The 21,305-nt window shown below is 40.6% G+C and overlaps 1 protein-coding gene across 3 annotated transcripts in view; it reads left to right on the forward strand.

Moving 5' to 3' along the window:
- The first annotated feature begins 2,983 nt into the window (after positions 1-2,983).
- lrfn1 (leucine rich repeat and fibronectin type III domain containing 1) overlaps positions 2,984-21,305 on the forward strand; it is a 61,837-nt gene continuing 43,515 nt past the window's right edge. For 2 of the 3 annotated variants that reach the window (XM_047036217.1, XM_047036218.1), the window contains exon 1: positions 2,984-3,943. The gene's annotated coding sequence lies outside the window, so the exon portion shown is untranslated. The remainder of the gene's footprint in view (positions 3,944-21,305) is intronic. The other variant, XM_047036219.1, reaches the window with a different exon arrangement.

Below are 21,305 nucleotides of genomic sequence, written 5' to 3' on the forward strand. Positions count from 1 at the left end.
GACTAGTCCTGGAGGAGTGGCCATCAACACTGATTTTCCCTCTGTACCCAGCATTCTGCATGTTGAGACTCTCACTCACTTTAACCCTATTTCTATGGAAGCATTCATCAAGCTGATAGATTCCTCGAAACCCACTAGCTGCCTTCTCGATCCCCTCCCTGCCAAACTTTGTAGGGAACTTCTCCATATTATTGGACCGCTCATGCTTAGTATTATTAATGAATCTATTGTAACTGGACAAGTCCCTGACGATTTCAAACAAGCTATTATCAAGCCCCTTCTTAAAAAACCAAACCTGGATCCAGGTTGTCTTAGCAATTACAGGCCCATTTCAAATTTGCCATCTCTCTCCAAAATTTTGGAAAAAGCTGTGGCAAAACAGCTCACTGAGCACCTCTCCTCAAATCAGCTCTATGAACCTCTCCAGTCTGGATTTCGTCTTCACCACAGCACTGAAACTGCATTAGCCAAGGTAGTCAATGATCTATTATTAGCCTCTGACGCGGGCTTTAGCTCTGTCCTTGTTCTTCTAGACCTAAGTGCAGCTTTTGACACTGTAGATCATGAGATTCTCCTGGAACGTATGGAGAACTATGTTGGGATTTCTGGTACTTCACTTCAGTGGTTCAGATCGTATCTATCTGATAGATCACAATATGTCCACTATGATGGTTGCTCATCCAGGAGCTCCATTGTAAAATACGGAGTACCACAGGGTTCAGTTTTAGGCCCTCTGTTATTTTCACTCTATATGTTGCCTTTAGGAAACATAATTAGAAGTTTTGGGGTAGATTTTCACTGCTATGCAGATGATACTCAGCTATACATGTCTATAAAGCCGGGAGAATTTCCACATGCTATGGAAACCTGTGTTTCCGGGTTGAAAACTTGGATGACTGCAAATTTCCTTCTTCTTAATTCGGATAAAACCGAGGTTCAAATTTTTGGTCCGAAAAAACACCGAAATAATTTATCCCATCTAACCTTAGACTTAGACGGCGTCAAAGTATCTCAAAGCCAGCTGGTAAAAAATCTGGGAGTCACAATGGACCCAGACCTTTCGTTTGAGTACCATATTAAGCAAATCACCAGAACAGCATTTTTCCATCTACGTAATATTGCCAAAATACGAAAATTCCTCTCAAAGGATGATGCTGAAAAACTAATACATGCTTTTGTTACGTCCCGATTGGACTACTGCAATGTGTTGTTCTCTGGCCTCCCAATTACCTACCTAAAAAACTTACAGCGGGTGCAAAATGCTGCTGCTAGACTATTGACTAAAACTAGAAAGTTTGATCATATAACATCGACTCTTATCTCTTTACACTGGCTCCCTATCCAAGCCAGAGCTGATTTCAAAGTTCTACTACTAACTTACAAATCTCTGCATGGATTGGCACCACTGTACCTCTCCGGTCTCCTTGCACCCTATTGCCCCGCAAGGTCTCTAAGATCTCAAAATGCCGGCTATCTGGTAATACCCAAAGTTAAGAAAAAAACTGCTGGAGGTAGGGCGTTCTCATATAGAGCACCTCTTCTTTGGAACAAATTACCCATCTCAATTAAGGAAGCTGATACTGTCTCGACATTTAAAACTAAATTAAAAACGTTCTTGTTTAGTCAATTCTATGATTGTTAAAGGGAAGTATGTGTGTACTTTCTATGTAAACCTGGGATGTGTGCTTGCCTATGTGTGTATCACATGTAACTTTTAAATTTTAATTATAGCTTATGTTCACATTGCCCAGCTAGATGTTACAAATAAAGTAAACCTGTTACTGTATATTGTTAGTATTATTATTATTATAGTTCCGTTGCTGTATATTGTTACTGTTATAGTTTTTATTACTAGTTGGAGACAACGGGGGACTGGCTGTTTTCATCCTTATTTGTATAAGTATAACCTACTTTAGAGTTCTTTCCCCTGGAACAGATTTCATGTTCCAACTGAGGGGGGCTGTCGTTGTTTTGGTGTGTGGGGCTGCATCAAATACCCTTTTTGCTCTGTTAAATTGCTGCACTAGTCCACACTTGACCGGTGGGGATCTCATTCTATTTTGACTGTAACTGTTAGCTGCTCCTGGCATTCTCTAATCCCTGCTCTCCTCTCTGTCCCCCCCCCACACATTCCCTGTGGTGTGGGGGGTTTGAGCTGTCAGGACCTGCTTGGTCGTCGGTCTGCCAACGCTGAACCAGGTCGTCACCCGGAATCCAGTCTCCATGACGGCCAACAGCGAGTTTCCCGGTCCCATCCAACGTCTATAAAGCCGAACAATGGATTTTGGTGTTTCAAAACCCATTGACACTGTATGACTATGTTTAGCTTGTGTTCTGCTCCTCTCTCTTACCAACCGTCTCTGGAGGAGGGGATCCCTCTCTGAATTGCTCCTCCCAAGGTTTCTTCCATTTTTTCTCCCGGTGGGAGTTTTTCTGGGAGTTTTTCCTTGTCTTCCTTGAGGGTTTAGGTTGGTTGAGGGGCAGTTCTATGGGCGCATGTGAAGCCCTCTGTGACATGCTTGCGTGTAAAAAGGGCTATACAAATAAATTTGATTTGATTTGATGCAAAGAATTTGACATTATCAAGTTCATGCGGATTGTGAGTAGGAAATCAAATGGTGAACTGCTATCCAGACTTCCATCCAAAAACCTTACCCCCATGGTGCTTCTAGTTTTCTGTTGATCCATGAGAGTATGAATCTCAACAGTATGAATATAAATTATTTAAATTCTGTTGTTAGTTGCCTTCAGTGTAATAACATTAAAGTAGTACATTGTAGTATCAATCATTGCTGTACAAAATACTAATTGGACCACGATTTCCATACACTTACACGGTTCACTGCATGCTTGGCGTGGAGATTTATTTTCATTTAAAACAGCCGTCATCCTCTTAGTACGCTGATAGGACTTGGGTGTTAAGAAGAGACGCAGTGCAAAAGCTCCCCGGTCCATGGGACGACGCAGGGTGCAGATGCAGGGTACAGAGAACTGCTACTGCCATCCTGCCTGGGAAAAATCGACCGCATTGTTTTCATTGGAGGAGCGGACAAAGCAAGTCGTGTATGAAAACGAATTGCTCGCACAGTCAAGCAAATATATTGGGACTGTATCACGTAAAAGAAGAGCTTTAGTCTGCCTATGCGTGGGTGGGAACACCGCACTGTATCGAAGATGGAAGTTATGATAACAATCCGACCAAAAGCGATAAAAAACATTTGGTGAATTTGTCTAAGAATTAGGAAGCAATAGCGTATTACGGATACCATATAGGACAGTGTATGCCAGTCAATGTAGCATAGGCGTTGACATTCATGACAATCTCAGTCTACTTGGATACGAACAGAATGAGACGGCGCGTCTGAATTTAACACCTACAGTTTCTTCACTGCGTCTGTTTCACCGGGGGCAGTGTCTGAAGAACACTACCCATTGCTCCACAGGATCCTAAAATGCATTCTTCTTCTCTGCCAGATTTTTTATTATGCTATGGTTGACAAATAATTCCAACCGTAGTACACTTCAGTACACTCTGATAAAACATCTAATCCGCTCTGGAATCAGACACTTTGGGACTGTATAGCTCTCGACTGGGCATTGGAATAGCTTTTCAATTTACAACGCTTTCTGTCCCACTTGGATCATATTGGAATTAAGGTGTGGTTTGAGGTTTTAATCCGATAGACTATTTGAAAGATAACATGCCTATAGGAGTTTCACAGAATGGTAGCTCGTGTCCTGTGGATTCGAAAATGATGCTTTAAGACTTCGCGCATCAATTCGGTGAGCATTTTCTCAAGCGAAATCGATGTCACCTTGGAGCGAACTCTTTCGTCCAACGATCTACTTAGAAATACCACTGTAAGACAATGCTTGTGCGGAAATAATTCATATGTAATCTTCAAATAATATCTACGGGGTGCTATACACCGCATGTCATAAGGTAAGCACATTTGCATTGTGAAAAGTAGGGTGTAGTTTTGTGAAACACCGTTTAGCCCAATGGATTTAGATTTACAGTATGCATGGCAGAATACCAATGTCAGGATAATCGATGCTCAGGTTGCAAGTTGACAAGATATGAAAGCCCTAGACTGAATGTTGCCTTTCTTGAAATAGGCTGAATGACGCATACACTTAATATACATTACGTCGATACTATGTATTATTAAGGGATAATTAATAGCCTAACTGACAATTGTATAGCCTACTATTTACTTTAGACCCAACATTGATATTGCATAGCCTACTTAGAACAAGTGATTGGCAAAGCAGTTAACTTTTTTTAAAGGTGTTTGTACCTAATACAATTTACATAGGCCTACTGTTTTAAATAATTACAAATTCAACAGCCTACAGTACCTACGAATAGCATATGTTATCATATGACAGAAATCTAGGCCGTCATCCGCATTTTGGATTTCAAGTGACCTTAGGAAAGTCTCCACATATGACTTACCCTGGTTGGTTATTTTTGTGTGATGCGAAGAAAGTCGGTTCCCAGTGGAACCGAGGTCATCCTTCTGATGTTGTAATTCTCACTCATTATTGGAAAACCTATGGGATCTCTGCAAGTTATCAAAGGGAAACAAATTCGTGAACACTTATCACGTATGCACCATTGTGCATTGACGTTAAACTGCGTATTGACTACATGTGATTTAATAGCTTATAGCCTATGGTGGGAAGTGTGAACTAAAAAGCTTTCAGTTGAGAATAATTACATTTAAGTGTTCCATCAGTGTTTAGTCAGGCAGCTTGGAGTGCAAATGACCGAATGCTACGGGCGTGTCTGTATCAGCACAAGGCATACTTTCGCAAGTTAGCAGTAGAGCAAGAGTATGTTCATCAGTGCAGAAAAGCCCAATGGCCGCATGGGGACACTGACTGCTAAGCTTGAACCATCTATTATTTGGGACAAAGCGGACCAATGAAACCTTAGCGGGAATTAAAAAGGAAAGGTTTTGAATTCGATCCCTAATTTGCCGTTTAACTATGGCCCTTATTATATGCCTCATGCTAACGAATTTAGTAAGCAATGTGCTTTAATACCCAAAATAACCACATTTCTTTTTTCAGTTAGTGCTCCATGTTACTCGACAATCATCTGATTTCATGCGCAAGTAGGCTTATGTTTTAGAAGTAGTGGCCGAAGACAAAACGTTGAATTGCCAAATACATGCATTATGCTTTGGTTAGGAATATTATCTGTCAAAAGCAACATCTGACAAATGGCCCAAAACCGACAATTTGTTCAATGAAATGGTAATTAATAAGTGAATCTTCTTCAATGTATTGAATAGCGTAAAAGAGGTGACAAATCAGCATGTCAGCACAATAACAATAGGCTAAAGCATCTTGGAAAAAGGGTGATAATTACTGTCAAACTAATGAGCCTTAAAGTAGCCTTTAACGAGGTCATTGCTTTGGCTATAAAGCCAACCCCCCCCCCCCCCCCCCCCCCCCCTCCACACACACGCACGCACGCACACACACACACATCCTTTATCCCTCTCCTCTACATTTTTTCAGGAATTCATCTCATGGTGTCTTAGTGGCACTGACCCCTATAGGAGGTATTTTTTGGGCCATGTCGATCTCAGCCTTCAAAGGCAGTAGAGGGATCAGGAGGTCATGGTGCTGGATGATCTGTTTTCGCTTGGGAATGTAGATAGGCAAAGGTAAAGGCTTCACAGATGAAGACATGGTAGTAGCAGGGTTGTAAACCCATTTAGGAGAGGTGAGACTAAATGCCAAATACTAACTGTAAATCCAACCATATACTCCTTGTATCGGTCATCCTGATCCACACTACCTTCCATGACAAACCCCTGGGGAAAGTCTGTGCAGTGACGAGCTGAGCTGGCATGGCTTAGCTGCTTTATGAGGAATTCATTTTCATAGCAGCTCTGCTTGGAGACAGTGGCAGTAGAATGAATCCACCATCATAAATGAGCTGCACCCATCTGTGCATGACCAGTACCTGACTAGAGCACTTGGTGGTCAAGCACAGCAGAGCAGCCGCTAATACACAGCAGCAACAGTCTAAAGTGATTGTCACAGAAAAGGAGAACAACAGGGTCGTGTTGCTTCATTAATGTATTGTTAAATTCACAAACTGCTATATTTAAGTCTTTACTCCTAACATATATGTCCCATTCATGGGTGGAGCAGTTTTGATGGGAACAAAAACCAATGGTAATCAATCGCGTTGAGAATATAGTTAGGAAGAGCACAAGAGATGACATTCATTACGATTGACATGTTGAACTGATGCACCACATAATATGTATTGTGGGATGTTACCAATACATTATTAAAACATATTTGAAGGTGGGTAATCTAGGTTGGTCAAAACGCTTGAATCTTATAGGATTTATGATTCAAATGAACAACACACACAAACACCCATCGGTTCTTAGTTCTATTTTTACAAAATTATTTTGCTGAAATGGATTGAGACTGTAACTGCCAATCTCACCAGTGTCTTGCGCAATGTTACAGGAGAAGCCAGGCCCAGGGTGGCGGTGTCAAGTGCTATCCAAATTAAATCACCCACAAGAAACTCATTATCGAGCCTAGGGTTCATTTGCATGTTGTGTAACGTCACAGCCCTCTCTCTCACAGCTGGATCCCAGCCGGAGAGAGATTCACAAGGCGTGAACGTGTGGGACTGTTGCTGGTTTCTGGGTTGCTGTATGGGCAGTGGGGCGAGATGAATGAAGCCTCCCTCTTGCCAGTCTGTTGCATTGTGTTACAGCAGCTGCTCAGAGAGCTGGTGTCATGTGTTAGCATTATGAAATCAGGACTGATACGTCTATTACCAGGCTCAGCAGAAACGACAGAGAAACAATACGCCCAAAACCATTGACCTTTATATGGGAGAATGTGGCAAATTCTTTGGAGAGAAATCTCCACAGACTGTGTTGCTGAGGTGTGTTTGTCACACAGCAAACACTGCCATAAAATGATGGACGAGTGAAATAACTGCGTGTAGATTTAGTGCACACACATGGAAAACAACCAACCTGCAATTCAGGGTTGTAAATTACAAGATGGGCTACATTGCCAAACCTTATGAAAGACATTTGAAAAATAGATTTTAAACAGTTACTTGGTTGTGACTCTTGTTTATCTGTTATGCTTCACCTCTATGGTACCCCTCAGTCTCTGCAGTGGAAAACAACAGCTTCCTTTCTTCTTCCCTCTCCATGCTATGCATCATGGCTAGCTCCTGGGACTACTGTTTCTTACCAGCTACTTGATGTCTTGGTTTGCCTTTTGTTTTTTTTTGATGAAATTTGGTATTCTAATTGAACAAGCTTTGGAATTACTGCATGATACATCATTCTTACACCTGAAGGCATTCCTTTAGCCACGCCTAAATTTGAGTTGTAAATCTGTATAAGGGAAATTGCTGTTCATATCCTCGGGGGAGCAGAGTGTTGAGTGTGGGCCCAGAGCTTGCATCTCATCTTGGGCTAAAGCAAAGCCTCTCCTGGCATTAACTGATAAAACAGTCTGGTCCTGGGAGCTATAGGGCCAAAGGACTGACCTGGTGTTCACTGCCTGCTGAGGATCATATGTAGGGTGGAGCTCTGGGGGCCGTATAAACAATAGCATTGTGACAGAGGCCACACGAGGCAGCAGGGAGGAAGCAAATGGTAACAAAGAATCAGAACACTAGAGCTGCTTGAGAGAGGGAGAGAGAGCAAGAGAGAGAGAAAGAGACAGAGAGAGAGAGAAACAGAGAGAGAGAGAGAGACACAGAGAGAGAGAGAAACAGAGAGAGAGAGAGCGAGCAAAAACTCCTTTATCAACTGAGGATAAAAAACTGTCATGGGAGCGGCCTGTCACCATTGGTTTGGAGGAGGTGGTAACCTATGGAAGAAGTCTTGTTAACTTTTAATAGCAAGCAAGGAGCTGGTTTAGCTTGGATAACCCTCATCCTGACTCCAAAAGTCCAGCAAAGACAGAGAAGTGGCCTATGCGACCACCATAGTAGCAAGCATGTCATACTGTGCCCCGACTACAAAACAGGATGTCTCTTGATAACCAAGACACACACCGGCCAGCCTCCCTTTCCCTTTGTTGACTCCACAGGCCACAGATAACAAGATTACAGGTGGCATCTGTCTGCCTTAAGAGTTTCTCTTCTATGACTATCGTTCTATGTGGATAGCATCAGACTACAGTTACCACTGCTGCATGTCAGTGTCTTTATGCGTACATTAAAATGAAGAGATATGATATCATTATGCGTGCTGCAGACGGTAGCCATATAGTAGCCGGTCTGCAAGGCTCTAAACTGTAATGGCTACTGTTTATCTGAAGGTGACATTGATATCCATATGCTTTCAGTAGCTGCATCATATGGTATTGATCACACTGTTCTATCAAACCTGCATTTCTGTAGATTATGTTTACCTACTGTGATAAAAATATTTTCAAATAATCTTTTGATCACATGAATGCCTGTTTTTGCACCTCAGCACCCACATTAACATTTATTTACTCTTAGCTGCATGGCCTTGTTTTTGACCCCATTGCTAAGAACACCAAACAAGACACTTCTCTGACTATTTTGGTAATTAATTATTTCACTATTTGTAAAATTTCTCTCTTTTATTTTATTTTTGGAGGGGGGGGGGGTGGCACCTCAGTTGTTTTTCTTCACAATAACACATCATTGTTCAAAAGGGCTTCATCAAGACATTGATTTGGCCACCAGAATCAGTATGGGCACTTCAACAACCTTTAAAGGTAAAATATGCAAGTTGAAAAGGTGTTGACGATTAGTCGGTTCACGTTTCAACTAATGAGACGTGTCAAATTTGTAGCCAACTTGCAAGAGCTCAATTGCTCGGTAGTTTAATAAACAAAATGATCTGTCTGATGTAGCTGTCTAATTTTTGAACCTGTCATAAACAGTCTTACTGAGTAGGACAGGAACTCTTTAGCATCTATCTGTTATCACACTATCATTTTGTACAGTACTACAAGTCATTTTTAATGGCTCAAGAAAGTTGTACTTTTCCTTTGGAGACATTGGAACATTTGCAAACTCAGCAATTTACTCTGCTCCCAGATGATGGATTTTTGCCAGTTATTAATAAAATGAGATGAATAAAAACTTAATCAGAATGTACCAGTGAAACCTCACACTTTTTCTTGTTCAGATGAAGAACATGATCGCACATCATTTGGGATATCAAGTCATATTTACATTTAATCTGTCACTGCAACAAGGATAATCACTTTCATAATGAATGTTTTAGTTTACTCAGTGTGATGAGAATAGGGACTTATACGAATAGTTATTTGTCCTTCCAGTTGTACATCAGAGAGCATCTCCTTAATACTCTGAGAACACTTTGGCACATGGCCAATGAGTGGATTTGACAATCACAAAGAGAATGTATGATGCAAGAGAATTGATTATTAGGCCAAAGAAAATAGGCCACTTTGAGTGGTACAGCTATATACGGTATATGTAACAGACCTACATCGGTGGAACGGGTAACTGTATGCTTTAGGACTCTTTGATCCTTTTGATATCTGATATGCATACAAGATCTCCCTATTGATAAAGGGTTGTAAAACATCATAATTGCTTTTTCGACTAATCACCTCTGGTTCTTTTTCATGATGTAGTGGATTTAAGAGGTTTGAAATGGGCTGGAGGGAGGACAAATTGTTCAATGCAACCGACCTATAATTTTACCAATGATCCAAGTAGCAAGTTTTAATCGTTTGGGTAGTAATGTGCAGTAATGTGCAAGTGTTTCTTGAATCACTCACATAGTGTGAGTGGTTTTATAATAGGTTTGAACGCAGCGGATCCAAAACTCACTGTGACCCTCTTACCATTCTCTTGCTCTGTTATGGGGTTCTTGGGGTATGCAGTTAGGGTGAAATTTACATGCATGAGATGTAAATTAGCAAAACAACGGATCCATCAACCAAAGTAACTGCAAAAGGGGGAGGGAAACAGCAATAGCATGACAGGTTAAGCCAACAGCGAACACTTCAGTCAAACTGCATTGAGACATGCTCACTAAACAGTCACACCTGTCAGACAGAATGTGCAGGGAGAAGGTCAAATATCTTATCGATTGGAATGAAGCATAGCAGACATATCTGTCTGTAGACTGAGCTTAACTGAACATGCTATCTTTCCATAGTACTATATGATTTCCTTACTTAAAAAGCCTTTTTTTCTGTGAACCCATTACTCCATAACAGTGCATAAATGCTTTATCAAATGGATTTCACCATTTGAGCAATTCTACACTGATTCTACTTTCGTATTTATTTCACTTAAACGGTACCAAACCCACTCTGACCTTCTTGACAGAAGAGTGTTTTTGTGATACCTTTAGTAGAAATGTTTTGAGGGAGTATTTGCATATGATTTAACGCAAACTCTTAACAGCTTAACAGGCAAAAATACAGTTCTGCCAAATATTCTGAACAGACATATCATCAGACATCAGACATCTGCCATGTTTTTGCCTCTCACATACCTCTACCATTTTGATTGATGTTTTGCTTTGATGAGTTTCTGGGAGTTTAACATTTTTATGTTCAACAAATGAACAGCATCTCTCTCTTTTAAGATCCTCAGTTGATTTAACAGTAACATTGTAAACTGGGATTTGTATTTAATGACGAGTCAATTTCATTCACACACAGTTCATGATCCCTCAATCACCTTATTATCTTCTACCTATGGAAGTCCCACTCTCTATGCCTGAGTAACTGCGTACCTGCCCAGTAATATTCTCCTGTGAATTATAGCTTGATTTGGGATCAAGGATTCATACAGAAGTAACATGAAGGAGCCGGTAATCTAGTTTAGTTGTCTTCCACTGAACTAGCTGGGATAAAAGAGACACTGAATTTGAGGAAAATACATTTGGAGCAACTTTGCAGCAACAGCCTTCATCTTTAAAGCACAAACCCATTTTGTGCCTCTCCAAACCATTTTCTATAAATCTGCAATTCATTAGGCCCAAAGTAATAATAACACAACTTTAAGTGTTGATGCTACAGTAAAACGAGCAGCCTTGAATGAATCCATGTCCAAATACTTTCAAATGTCTCATTCAATTAATTGTCTTCCTGTCCTTCAAAGTCTTTCTGTCGATAGATAATTACGTGTCATAACCTTCTTTGCGATGAAAGAAGGTTATTGCAGGATTCAAGGTAGATCACAGTGGGTAAACCATCTGAAGAGAGGCACACGTGGCATTAGCACAGTATTAGCACATGCATGGATATGCCTGTCCGTTCATGGTAAGGCTTCAGAAGTCGATGCAGACACTGTGATAGACTACTGTGCGTCTCCAGCAGTCACTCATTGAAGAAAGAGGTCGGGGTCTATTTCTAGGGTACATCCAAATGTTGCAATTATTACCTTATTGTATATGATTCAGGTTATTAATTCCCTAATTTTCCCCAGTACTGTAGATTCTCCAAACCAACAGGCTATACAAGAATGAACTTATAACTGTTATATCTTATAACTGTAGTGGAATATTTATTGGTAGGTGTTGGTACCTGAAATTACTCCTAAATGATTTCTTGACTGATGTGAAGCTGGCTAAGTTTAAGACCCAAGTGTGCCTTAAATGATAAAATCACAGATGCCTCCAATTATGTCTTTAAAAGTATGTTGAAAGTGGTGCAGGTCTTTGAATCTTGGCATGACAGGGATATTTAGATCAGACAATTAAAGCAAGAAGACACTTGGCTGTCAGTTGAGTAGCTGTGGGGGAAATACTTTTGCCAACAAGACTGTGAGATCTGTTGTGCGTTTCACGATCTTCAAAGATGCCATTTATGTGTAAATCAGCGTGAGTAAAGGAATTCTGCGCAACCATGAGATATTTCTATTTTAAAACCGCAAGTTCTGTGGCATGTGCCACGGAAAAAAGGGTATTCACAGTATCTATCTAAAGTCTACATAGGATGTGGGTACAATATCATCAATATCATGCTAATTATTAAAAGAATGAGATGGAGAGACAGCAAAGGCCGACTCCCACAAGGGACAAACTGCACATCATAACTGTTCTAAGAAAAGAAAGGCCTGAATGAATGCTGGTGATACAATTATTAAAACTTGACAGAAAAAAAATTGAAATAATACCTTAAGGTGGTTAGCGAATGACTGGCATCTAAAAACGGTATAATTTCAGTATTATACGTAATAGTATCTTGTGCAATTTTAGTTAGAGATCAGCTTAGCAGGTGTGCTACAGACTTATATATAACCCGCTCCTGAGAGCATTGCTTGACTTTGCGGTTTGATGACGCCAGTTGTCTGCTCCCAGATTTCTGCAGAGTAAAGATTGTGATTATTGCTCTGTGGAGGCTACTGGGCATAGAGGCTGTCCAGAAATGCAGATGTCTGCAGGCATTCAGGCCAATATCAAACCAAATGTTCACAAGTAATGAACCCACTTTAGACAGCTTTTAGTCTTCAGTGTCCGCAAAGGATGATGCAGAAGTGATGTGGGTGAAGCCGTGTTTGAAGCTAGAGGACCCCTTTCAGGGTTAAAGGTCAAGTGATATGTTTACAGTATGTTGAATGAGAACATCCCCAGATTTTGTAAGGTGAGGTGGAAATATCAGTCCGTTTGACCAGCAGCAAGCAGATGCATCTCCATATTTGACTTAGGGGATGATGTTCCTCGCAGCATGTCCTCTCCTAATTAGTGTCCCAGCATATGGCCGATGAGCCTAAAGCTCAATCATCCAGATACCTGTACAGATAAGTGTCTATTTAGCTCAATTGAAATGATGCACTATGTCAGGGGTGTCGAACTCCGGTCCTCGAGGGCCGCTGTCCTGCATGTTTTAGATTTTTCCCTGCTCCAACACACCTGATTCAATTAAATGGTTTGTTATAACGACCCTTCATTCAAATCAGGTGAGCTGGATCAGGGAAACATCTAAAACATGCAGGACAGCGGCCCTCGAGGACCGGACTTCGACACCCCTGCACTATATGGTCATACATTTGTGATATGCTCTACACATATATTGCTAAACTCTTAAAAAGTATATCAAAGGAGGCTGAGGAATTTGATGAATGTGTACAGTTGCTGTTGAACTTGTCCAGTCTTGAGCCAGGGGCATGGACATGCTGCCCATGCTATACATACCTTAAGCATGTTCTTTTAATCAGATATGGTACCCTGGAGAATGGCACAAAGGCAGTTTGAACCTATTACACTTCCTGAAGTGAAACGTGTGGGCTCTGTTCCATGCAAATGTCTGGTCTCGATCTAAATAGGGAGGTAATTTTTGAATTAGTAATAATAATATTATATTTTGATTTCATATTATTTTGCTGTTGCATGCTCATAGTTTACATTACATAGACCTTGCTGTCATTGTCTGAGAAGATCTATTTTGTGTACTTTGTGTTGGATCAACCATTTTATACAATACATTTACCATAAGCAAATATATAGTTGTTTAAAAACTGTGGATTAAATGGATACAAGTAATGAAATAAATTGAATTCTCACATCTGTTCAGAATAGAATACCTTCAATCGAAATGGCATCATGGATAAGTGAACATTGTGTGGTGAAAAATACTGGCTATTTTACTCCATGTTATGGTGTGGATGAATAATACATTACATTTTGAAAGTGTGTGATTGCTCTCAACATCCGAAACATCTAAATAAGCAAATGTAAAGTATAACAACCAATATTCTACATTTACAGCAAATCTTTTCTATCTGTTGGGCTGATGTCACAGGGCATTTGCTTATCAATTATTTTTTTACTTTGCCTGCTGTTTTGTAGTCAGTTAGCTGATTTACTGCATACTGCATCACATTTCGAAATTGTATCAAACATCCTGTGTTCTATTTTTGTATTTCAGAGTGGTTCTGCACCGCAACATGAATCTAATACAGACCATTATCACAGTTTTCTCATTATCTATACATCATCGTAATCACACCTCGGAGGAATTTGGGTTTATGATTTCAGAGCCCACTGTCGGAAGGAATAAGATACTTTTCTGACATTGACACAACGTCCATACAGTGTCAGAACTCCTGTCCCGTCTTGTCAACATACAAGATGAAAACAGTCTGTTTTGAACATATCTGTGGATGTCACAGTGTCGGTGCGTGCTATTGGAGTTGAGGGCCCTGGTTGGACTGACAAATGGGCGGACCAAATACCATGACCAAATACCCTCGGCATAACCAAACTTCCCTGGTTTGATCCGAGAAAAAACATTCAACCTTCATGTTGTGCTGTTTGTTTGTAGCACCTAAAATGTGGGTTAAGGGGAAGTACATGATTTAAAAATCTACCATTTAAAAAAAAGATCGGAATTTTATATTTAGCTGTGATCCATGTTGGATTTAAATGTCTTAGACAGTTAATTTACACCCAAGTACAGAATCATCACGCACATGCCTGATTTGTTGTGTGACATTATTAAACATGACTAGGAGTCAGTTATCATTGTTGACTCACCTCATCTCATGTTTGTTTAGTGTAGAATCATTGACAATAACATTTACTTGGCTCAGTAGCAATCTTCCCCACTAATTTAATTGTTCTCATGTTTATTAAATACTCAGGTGATCATCACATTCTAGGTGCAAAGCCAACAACCTGTCAGGTGATGAACTCCCTAAGCAGGCTTATGGATGGGATTTCTTTGTACATGAGTCTTTTCAAGACTTAATGACCAGCCTGTATATCCATTCACGACAAACAAGGTAATTCACAGATTGGGAGTGTAGAAGTGGCACTAAGTTTCTGCTCCTTTTCATCATGTTTTGGCCTTCTGTGTAGCCACATTATTTGGTATTTTCATCCATCGGCTATGCATGAGTCGTAGGGTAAGAGTCTGAGAGTAAGGATAGACTACACAGTCTCTGCATGTACATCACATTTCACACACCACCCTGAGCCTTTCCAGACAAGTGCATACATGTTTGGAGCCAGTTACAGCAAGGTATTTTAACAATAGTCCACTTTTGCTCTAGCAAGTAGGTGCTACAGAATGAGCTCCAATCATTGTTGTCAATTGTAATCCATCATTGAGAAAATGTTTTCGCAATAAAATAGGAAAATTATCACTGCAGGAGTTTATTTTGTCATCTCCGTTGAATTGAATTGATTTGTTCAGTGCATAATAATATCCAAATGAAATGCTTTTGTGTTTTCAAACTGAAAGCCAGAAAACAAGTAAGGGCATTGATTATTAACAGATTCAAATGTCAGCATTTATCTTGGGAAACTGCAGAATATTGACGAATACTGCAGTATTCATCTGCCTGTATTCTTTTCAACTTATTTTCAGTTTTTAGATGTCGTTCTCAAAACAGGTCATGATAAGTTATCCTCCCATGACTCTGCTGGGGCTTGTTTGGCACTCCTCATCAGTGTCTTTCTTGCCTGAAACGTCATGGGGGGTGTCTATGAATAATTAGCTCAGTTTGGGCGTTCTTTTTAAGAGGATTAGATAAGCTGAAGCTACAGTCTAAGCCCACTAAGCTAGTTAAGTCTTGTAGACATGTTATTGATCGACTGTTTAGGTGGTTTGTGGGACTAAATATACTCAATGTCTTATGGTGTTTGGTGGCAAATTCCTGAAATCTGCACAAAACACTGAGACATGCAATATAAATCATTTAGCCCCACTGTTGACACTGAAAATGCTTGAAAGTGTCAAAGATAGGGTGACCTCTTCAGTCAGTGTACCTAAATTGAAACGTCAGTAGGTGGAGATTTGTTGAGTGGCCCCATTTGAGTGTAACCCCTTTCTGCCTTTTAAAGACATCTAGATTTTCCAAGCCATTACCTTTGAAAGATGGACACCATTTGAGAGCAAAAAAAAAACAGTTGAAGCTGTGTTGCGCACCAGCATTGACTCGGACAGAAGGTGCCCTTGTTTTTGTCAGTAAATCAACTTGGCTTGTGTGTTGAGTGCCTGGTCACGGAGGGTTGGTGTGTGTGTGTGTGTGGGTGTGGGGGTGTGTGTGGGTGAGGGTGTGGGTGTGTGGGGGGGGTTAGGGGGGTTTGTCTGGCGGATCCTATCCCTCTGGTTTGTGTTTGTCTTCTGTGTAGCCATCTGTGTCCAATTGTGGTCCTGAGTCTCCCTGACTTGGACGATAACGCGGTCCCATTTTCTGTCTGCACTTGCAATGTCACACCATACTGTAGGTCATAATCTCCCTATGGAATCAATGGGTTACTGGTGTTTTCATCATAATGGGGCTTTTGAGTAGAGCAAGCATGATGTACCTGTCATTTTCCATGACAGGATTTTAAAAATGACAGAAGTTGCTTTGCCAACTTTGATCTTGCATTGAAAGCGCGTCACACAGTTCACAGACACAAGACACGCCCTGATGACATTTGGTGATGCACTCATCTGTTTAATTTGCGAGATGCGACTTGTTTGTTTTCCTTGCATGTGTCTGGTTTTCTTTGCTTAAGTGTTTAGGTTTGGGAAAAAAGCCTCTATCTTATGTGTCTGTAGCTGACTAATTTATTCATTGTAAGCGCAGTGCACACAACATGCAATATTTACATGTTAACCATTCACTTTCCCTTTGGACATCACTTTTGAGGTTTATGCGTTCAGCCTCGTGTCTCGCGGCTGCCCACAGACACACCACGTATGAAGATGTTTCTGAAGTGGGGAAGGACGCAGATGGTGCTGTCAGAGTGGATGTTTGCATCTAAATGTGGACCAGGGCCAAGTCGTATCTGTTTAGGAATATGCATTAAAGATAAGCTTGCAGGAGAAAGTTTGAGCTGCGTTTCAGCCTCTGATTTAGACTGGTCTTTCATTTTGTATACAGCAGGCTGACAATAATGTGAGAAATCCTTTTGTTGTGTGAGCTTTGACAAAGTCAGAATGTAGCTCTGCATTATTCCATGAGACTGGTGCTGATATATTCGTTTGGAAAGGACCTTTAAATTACAGTAAGGATGTTCACTGACGAGCAGGTGATTCTCATATTTTCATCGACTGCCTTTGTGGATCCTCTCCATTCGAGGAAGCTAGGGGGTTTTGAAAAGGCGTGTGCTACAAATAGTTTTGATGCTGGTGTGCATCTATGGCACAAGCTTGAATACACGATCAGATTTCACTGACTTCCTGTATTCTGTTTCAGCATCTCCGGTGAAGAGAATGTAACATGGCAAACATTGAACTAGTTTTCTTTCCCCAGGAAAGCTGAACACCTTCTTTACATTTTAAATCGTTGGATGAAGACAATCGTTTGAGCTTGCCGATCCAGTGCTTTGTGTTCAGTGTTTTATAGCTAGCCCCAGACACAGGCATGAAGTGCCACTGCATCCATTATTAATGACATGGTTTTGAAGGACAGGGTCCGTGTGAATTAGCATGCAGAGAGTGCTAAGATCCTTCACCAGCAGTGACAAATATTTTTTTTTTGCATAAAGATCTGGATTTGCCCCCTCCTCTGTCGTTTGTCTCTCTCTTTTTAGCTCTCTCTCTTTTTGTATCTCTCTCTCCGTCTCTCTCTCTCCATCTCTCTCTCTCTCCCCCCACCTTGTGCACATACCAATCACAGGCCTTACAAAAGGCCTTAAAAAATAAGTAATTTTTATTAAGACAATGGTGTAATATCTTTTGAACCATTGAGACACAAATGAAAGGCACATGTATATGAAAAAATCATCAGAAAACATTAAGGAAAGATCTAACAACTGTATTAATTGTGGATGAGTCAATCTACTTTAAAATAGTCTCCTTAGCAGGTTACAAGATGAAGAAAAACTGATTCAGTTTCACCGGTTGGAGTTTCAGGTGATTTTTCAAGGGAACTCTCTATCAATCAAAATATGGCATGTCATTATTGCACACTATTAAATTATAGTGTGGATGACATGAGTGTAGCGAAAGGTCTTGTTTCATATAGCGAGTAGTGGTTAAAAGTCAAGGCCCTATCAGTACACAGTCAGCAGATGACATTCAACTAATGACTTGTCCTGGTGTAATATATTCATCACCCTGGTGTTGCTGTGAACTCGTTGGACACAGACATGAAGGGATGTATCACTCAGACATCTTCAAGTGACAGTGGACTGCTGGGCGAACCATACTGCCATTTGCCAAATAGCAGAGGATCCACAACCTCTCAAAAAATCCAGGCTCAAGACCATAGTACTGCTTGGTCAATCCTTGTGTGACATCTCATCTTCTCTCAGTGGAAATGGACAATCAATTGAGCAGCAGATGGAGAGGGATCTGGGGGAGGAAAACAGTGTTCTAAAGTTGGTCTTGGGTTGTATGTGACCTAACCCTGAACCGACTGTTGCACTTCGAGTCACCCTCAAACACAAAACATCCAGTGGTGAGTGTTCTCTGCTCTTGTAAAGATCGCATTGTCCTCAACGCTTGGATGGAGTCAACTCTCTGCTGTGCATTTGTTTATTTATTTTGAAAGGGGGAAAGAAAATGACTGAAGTAAAGGCCTTTCAAAGTCTAAATGCACTGCACTTAAGGATGTTTTATACCGAAAAGAGGACTGGGAAGGTCTTAAAGACTAAATTGCTTTTACATTATACAACCTTTGACGCCTTTGTCATTTGCGCCGTATTGCTGTGATGCAAGACGTGGAATTGTTTTCCTGCTGGGGAAACATGAAAATCAGACTTTGTGTCATCAAACTGGATGTTTATTATTAGGCCTAAGATAACCTCATGAATACTGCAGAGCCTACGTTAACTAGAGGAAACTGCCATCTGTCGAAGGAGCGGAGTGTTAAATACCTTTGAGAGAGCCTTGTCCGGAAGATTCTACACTGTTCTTGTGAACAGAAATTCCCAGTAGAGACTCATTTAAAATCACCATCAACCACTGATTGCAATGTCTTTGAACTTGGGCTCCAAAATTGATTTTCTTTAAGTTGCATTAATGAAAATGGGACTATTTCCATCTCTCCCCCCTCTCTCTTTTTTCTCCCTCTCATTAATTTTGAATGTGAGATGGGTTCGTGTTAATCCAGATGAGATGACTCACTTTTTCCCACAGGCACAGTGTTGTGACACTTTCTCCCTCTCTCCCATCCCTCGAGTGATTGGCTTATGCATCCTTCGTCTCCTCTTCCTCCTCGTAAGGACAAACAGAGTCATTTTGGTGGTACTGTATGTGTCACTTATAGCAGAGAGGACCTCCTGCTGGCTCGCTGATTGGGAGAAAGGACCGCTTTGCAAAAAAGCTGCTCGGTGAAGGTGGAAACCTTCACAGTGGCAGATACTGTCGTTATGCCCTCAAGTGCAGGACACTTAACCTGGACAGTTAATCAGCCATGCTAATGATGTCTGCAGGGAGCTCATATGCCACACATCGGAGGCCAAGGAAGGAAGAAAAACCTTCATCTAAGACACCCGTTCATACAGTATCTATACTAGATTCATGCCACAGAGAATACTGGAGACATTCCTGCAGCTGATCATTCTTACCACTATTGACTTTGCTTGGGCCAGGGAACGGTAGGGGTTGACAGCTATTATTTGAGTCCTTTTCTATGTTCTCTCCGTATAGATCCTTGGCACATAGCAAGGGACTTGTCATAGCATTTTTGCTTCAGTATAATTCAGGTAAAAATCATTCATTGCGTGATTCAAAACCAGGGTATTTAAAATGGAAAAGCATATGTATCTGAATATAACATTTCCCCCAAAAACATGTCTGGAGAAGAAAAGTGCACAGGGGGTTTCAGATGTGGAATTGTAAAGAATGCAGAGCGTTTCTTCACCGCAGCGGAAAAAGGTGCTTAAGAAGCGTGGAAAGAATGAGATTAGGCCCAAGTTATCGTGCATCCAAATGATAAGCTTGTGCTTCATGCCAAATAAAAGCATATGCATTGTTTCTGCGTGTGGATACAGGCTTACCGTGCCATTTCCAAAGGCCTCTAACTATATGCCTCGCTCAAAAACATGAACACACACAATAATCCCCTGACCCAAATTAGTCCACACAGCCCCTTGCATTTGCAGATCCTTCTGAATGACTGATCCGCTCACAAAACATCAGTTTATCTTATTTCACAGGCCTGTCATTACACCAGGCGATGTTACAGGGGTTACGACAACTGAAATTGAATCAGTATATTCAAACTATCGGAAGTATTCATTGTGTGTTGAGGAAGGATGTCTCCTCAATCAGGAGTTTGAAACCAAGAGGTAATGATTAAATGAGGAAATGGTTGTCCTCGTGCCTTCAATTTTCAGCCAATTTGGGCATTTGTTCCTAACAACGTGTACTTTAAATCGTTTTTTCTTGGGGTGGTAGTTCTTTTTCTTTCTTCTTTCTACCAACAGTCAGATTATTTTCAACACCCTCTACTCGGGCATTACATAATTCCGTTACAAATCTTTAGTCGAGTGATTTTATAGCATTAGTACTACTTATATCTTAAACTGAAGGCGAAGATTGTGGGTCTGGAAGATGATTTCCAATTGGGTCTGTGGTAAAGGATGAAAGACGTCATTTCTGACATTGTTCCTTGAAACATTCCTGAAACTGTTTTGCAATCCATCTGAAAAAGAAGCCAAATCAATATGGACTGGTACAGTACAGTAGTCCACATTAGTAGAGTACTCAGTGTCTTTGCTTGTGTTCGTCAGTGATGGACCTTGAACTCAAAACCGTTTATAGAGTAATACAAACTGTGTTAGTACAAGCTGGTAATTCTTTTGTAGGGACATCCTATAACCTACCATTAAAATAGTGACTTTAAAGCATAAACTGCACATGCCACCAGATTGACTCTAATCTCTTGGCCTGTAAGCATTTAGTGCTATGATATGATTTAACATTAATCGGGCCAAATGCCATGCTTTTGTTGCATTTGATTACATAAAGTTGTCATTTTGTCTATAATGGACACTACAATATACAGTACCAGTCAAAAGTTAAATTGAATGGGAACATGTGTCCAAACTTTTGACTGATACTGTATATTCGATTAGATATAACATTTTAAATACATTCTTTATCTCAGGAGTTGTAGATTGCACTGTGCAGTTGCCAGGTAACTGCATACTGGATACGGAGTGACAGTGAAACAATGGCTACTTTCCGAGGGAATATTCAGGACATCAAACCACTCTTCTCATCATCTAAAATGTCATACTGTACATATTAAGGGTAATTGTGATCATTGCGAAACTCAATCATTTATCTTGAAATAATCTTTACAAGCATGAGGAGAACTGCAAATTGCAAATGTGGGCTTGCTATGCAGACAATTGTGATAGACATTATACAGTAAATCA

Source organism: Hypomesus transpacificus, chromosome 15, assembly GCF_021917145.1.
Source record: "Hypomesus transpacificus isolate Combined female chromosome 15, fHypTra1, whole genome shotgun sequence".
Classification (NCBI taxonomy): domain Eukaryota; kingdom Metazoa; phylum Chordata; class Actinopteri; order Osmeriformes; family Osmeridae; genus Hypomesus; species Hypomesus transpacificus.